The following is a 5000-nucleotide window of genomic DNA, read 5'->3' on the forward strand; positions in this document are numbered from 1 at the left end:
TCCTCGCGCGGTGAGATATTCTCTCCACTTTCCATAGGTGCGCCAGATGGTGCTCCATGTTACTTTACCAGCACAGCAATTACGGTGTCTCCGCCACCCCATAAATAAAATAATAGGGCTAATCTTAGGTACTCAATGCACATCTGCTCGCTTTCAGGCAAAAACTTTACTTTTTCCCGCTGATTTAAAGTGCGCCGTACTCTTTCAAGGAAATCCTCCCTCGGCTGCTGCTGTTTGCCCGCCGCGTTGTCTTGGTGCCATGTTCCACACAGGAGCTGTCTCGCCCGCGGCCTCTATTGGATAAATCCTGGGCTACTGTAGCAGAAACCTGATTTGCGAGATTGTCTCCGGGCAGCAATTTTAAGAGCCGGTTCCTCGTACCTGGAGCACAGTGTGTGTATGGAGGTCTTCATAACATGATGTGAAGCTACAATATCTATAACTGAGTCTGCTGTGGAGCTTATTAGATTGCCAGCCTTCTGCAGCCACTTTGCAGGACGGTGGTGAAAAGCTGAGCTCTGTGCGATAGGTTGATAGAGTTAGTAGTCGAGGTGTATTTATTGTTTTTTTTTGTCCTTTCCTTGAGCCCCGAAAGCAGACTCAGTACTGCCAGGCAACTGCTGTTGGAGAGACAGTTTGGGCTCTTGCCAACTCATTCCAGCCCGTCCAGTTGAATCCAATGAAAATATGAAACACAAAATTGTCTCCAAATTAGAGCTATGTTGAATGTTGAGTTGACAGGGATGGATGATTGGTTATTCGCTATGACAAGTGATGACCTTTGTGTGACAATTAGCACATTTAATAAAAAAAACAAAAACATCTCAAAAACAGATTTCACAGTTTATTTTTGTTTAGCAGCGACATCTGTCACCCGACGCAAACCTCCTTCCCCGTGACAGCGTGTCTAATCCCTTTCACAGCCAATCACAAAACACGTGCCACAAACAAAATGGCTGCCGGAGGTATATTTAGCCGCATTTTGTCGGCGCACGCTGCGCTCCCAAACAGCAGCTGGGGCCACGGAACTGTCAGGCTTCACGGGAGAAGGGGGGGGCGGGGGGGGGCGGATGGGGTGCACATGGAGATGCCCGCTGCTGCTCTTCAAACACTCTCACCTCCGCGGCGCCTCGGGTGGATGACGGGCAGGCGGGCGGGCGGGCGGGCTAAGGTGCGGAGCTCTGACGCGACGCGACTCGGCGGCTCCCCGTCACCCCCGTCCGTCACAGACAAGCGGCGCTCAGCTGGAGCGTCGTAGTCGGCGGCCACTTCTAATGACATCACGCAGAGTGATTTATTCCTTGTCAGGTTTGTCATTGGGAGTGGCCGCCCACCGGCGTTTCAAAGTCAACAAGAGCCACAAGTTTTGGCACATGAGAGAATATTCTGGATTTTTTTTTCGTTCTTTCTTTCTTTCTTTTTTTTGGACCCATCTCTGTCTCTCTCTCTCTCAAATTCAAATTCAAATTCAAAAGTTGCTTTATTGGCATGACAAATGAAAACTTGTATTGCCAAAGCAATTGGTACATGTAAAGGTAAGACGAAACAACAATTACAGAGACAAAACATATACATATACTTTAAACTGATATGGATATTTGTATAGACATACTACCTCACTGGGGTTTGTGAACAATAGTACGGTACTACAATAGTACAACAATAGTAATAGAACATAGTTTTTACATCGATTCAATAGAACTATTCATTGAGAGCAGTATGGTTACTGCTTGCATGTGGATATGGTGTATGTGAGTTCATTAGTGCGCTTGCTGTGTGTGTGTGTGTGTGTGTGTGTGTGTGTGTGTGTGTGTCACTCACTCACTCACACACAAATGCACACACACGCATGCACGTACGCACTCACACTCACACTCACACTCACACTCACACTCACGCTCACACTCACACTCACACACACACACACACACACACACACACACACACACACACTCACACACTATTAGTCATCTCAGTAGGGGCAATTAGAAACGAGAGGCCCCTTTTTTGTCGGCGGACGGGGTGCGCGTGTGCTCTTGTGAGTCATCGGTGGCGTGGCGTGGCGCGCGGCCGTGTTTGCGCTCCATATTTCCACGGGGACCGAGGCGGTGGAGGGAGGTGAGCCGAGGCTCGGTGGTGCAGTCGAGCACAGCTCGCCATATAGATTTTCACCGGCTCTCGGGACCGCAAAGCATTTTCGAATGGAGGGGGGGGGGGGAGTGAGTGAGAGGGGGGAGGACGAGTGGAGGTAGAGAGGGAGAGGGAGAGAGAGAGAGAGAGAGAGAGAGAGTGAGTGAGGTGTGTCTCGTTCTGAAAGCAATGGTGCATGGGGAGTGTTGCGCATTGTGATAAATAATGAAATGAGTTGGTAGACGAAGCCCACGGGTGTCAGTTGAATCCTCTGAAGTATCTCTCTCTCTCTTTCTCTCTTTCTCTTTCTCCCTCTCTCTTTCTCTCTCTCTCTCTCTTGTCTCTCTCCCTGCTGATTTTCAGGCGAATACTAAAAGATTTGAAAGGTTTTCAAATCAAACCTTTGTAGTGGTTTGGAGGAAGAAAAAAAAAGACAAGCATGCTCTCCGGCATCCAAACCACAGATTTCTGTCAGTCCATGCAGGCTAAGGGAGAGAGAGCAAAAGAGACAAAGAACAAAACAAGCCGGCTTTGTAGTTATACACGCCAGCTTTGTAGTAATCCATAGCATTATCCATACATATAGGATGGGCATGGGCCATACAGGTGCAATGCCACATCAAAAAGCTTCATAGCAGAAGTATGGAATTCATATTCCTATTCCATACCGTACAAACAACTATAGCATAAGTCATTTTGGAACATTTTTAACCATGAAGCAAGAGCATAACATTATAGAAAAAAATCCATCCTTGTTTGAACTGGCTACAAATTCATTCTGCAATATACATTGCGTAACTGATTTATGCAGGTGTGTTGCAGTGCACAACAAACCAATTACTGCAATAGCAGCCACAGCCAGTTGAGCTCCTTTCCTTCTGCTGTGCACATCGCATCGGCCTTCACTCAGATGGTCCGCGCACAGCCGCCGCCGCCGCCTCCACCACCTCCACCTCCACCACCACCACCACCATCACCACCACCTGGCCCCCTCTCAACGGCTGGTGTGGCTGTGGATAGTGCGTCCTTCTCCCCTTTGAAGAGGGAACTTCAGTGAGCACACCTGACTCTGCAGACGTGCAGCGGAAAGAGAGAGGGAGAGAGAGAGAGAAAGAGAGAAAGAGAGAGGGAGAGAGAGAGGGAGAGAGAAGGCTGGGAAAACAGGGGGAGAGGGCAGAAAACTAATTAACAGCAGTGCCCAGGGGGAGAGGGCTGCCCAAATAAGATAAGCTTTACGGGAGGAAATCAGGAGGGTGGGTGGGATGGAGCAGAGGTTAGCAGCCCACATGTGTGTGTGTGTGTGTGTGTGTGTGTGTGTGTGTGTTTTGGAAGGTGTGTGAGAGAGAGAGAGAGCGAGAGAGAGAGAGAAAGAGAGAGAGTGTGTGTATGTTTATATGTTTGTGTGTTGGCCATACAGGTTTGTGGGTTGACTCCCTTGTGTAAATGTCCACATGGTGTTTATCATGTAATGTATTTTCTAGTCATACTGTAAACTTCTTCTTTGTTTTTGTATGTGTGCATATTTGTGCCTTTATACTAACTCATGTTCATACATGCTCAGACATGCTTTTGTGTCAGTCTTTTGTATTCATTTGTGTGTTTGTGCATGTGTCTTTGTAATGGAATGAATGCTCGTTGTGTTTGTGTATGTGTGTGTGCTTGTGTGTGTGTTTGTGTGTGTGTGTGTGTGTGTGTGTGTGTGTGTGTGTGTGTGTGTGTGTGTGTGTGTGAATGTCAGCATCTGTCCCATTTGGCCCAGCCCTGACTCCTCCATTCCAGTCTTGGCTTGTCAGGCGTTGCCTTCTGCCTGTGCTCTCGCCATCAGGAAGCACTCCAACTTTAATGGGTCACATTCTCGCTCGACTCCTTTTCATCCCCCCACCTCCTCTCCTCCCCTCCTCCCCTCCTCCCCTCTCCTCCTCTCCTCTCCTCTCCTCCTCCCCTCCTCCTCTCCTTTCCACCACACAGTGGCCCCTGGTGTGGCTGCCATACCCTTTCACTCGTCCGTGTTCCACACAGTGCTTCCCCAGTTCCACTCATCCATCATTTGGCTTCAGCCGCTTACCTGTCGGCTTGGCCCCTGGCCCCTACTGGGGTGGCGGAAGGTTCTAGTGTGTAGTGGTGGTGGAGTGAGTGATTAAGGTAGGGGAGAGGGGTTAGGCTGGCGGAAGGTTCTAGTGTGTGACGGAGTGAGTGATTAGGACAGGGTAACGGGGTGCTAGGGTGGCGGAAGGTTCTAGTGTGTAGTGGTGTGAGTGATAGGGCAGGGGAGGGTGTTTGGGTGGCGGAAGGTTATAGAGTGTGGCAGTGTGAGTGATTGGGACAGGGGAGAGAGTTAGGATGGCGGAGGGTTACAGTGTGTGGCAGTGTGAGTGATTAGGACAGGGGAGGGGGTTGGGGAGGTGGGCCGCTCAGCTTGTGGTGGTTTTAGGGAGCAGAGTGTATTCCGTGGTTGTAAAAATGTCCAAAATTCCGCTGCAATGTGCTGTGCTCGTCAAAGTGCTGCTAATCTCCGTTGTGTGCGTCAGTCTCTCACTCCATATCTCTCCTCCACACATCTTTCTAATGTCTTCTGTCACTTCCACTTAGGTGCCTGTGTTTTTATCTAACCATTTCCTTCCTTCTCTACTTCCCCCTCTCTCTCTCTCTCTCTCTCTTCTGTACTTTGTTTGTTGTGTTGGAAGCGTTACGTTTATATTTATTCATCTGGCAGACACTTTGGTCCAAAGAAACTCTGCAGTGAGGTATTATGCAAAACAAGTGGCTGATAAAAACGCAACATATTGAAGAGAGAAGTTGAATACTTGAGGCAATGCACTGAACTTTCGGCTGCATTCAGACACGTGATGCCACTTTAGTCGGACACAGAG

At 48.9% G+C, this 5000-nt stretch overlaps 1 protein-coding gene across 1 annotated transcript in view; it reads left to right on the plus strand.

Annotated features, from left to right (window-relative positions):
- The window catches only part of mdga2a (MAM domain containing glycosylphosphatidylinositol anchor 2a), a 142425-nt gene that overhangs the window by 102530 nt on the left and 34895 nt on the right, over positions 1-5000 (plus strand). The window lies entirely within an intron of this gene.

This window comes from Sardina pilchardus, chromosome 20 (assembly GCF_963854185.1).
Source record: "Sardina pilchardus chromosome 20, fSarPil1.1, whole genome shotgun sequence".
Lineage (NCBI taxonomy): Eukaryota > Metazoa > Chordata > Actinopteri > Clupeiformes > Clupeidae > Sardina > Sardina pilchardus.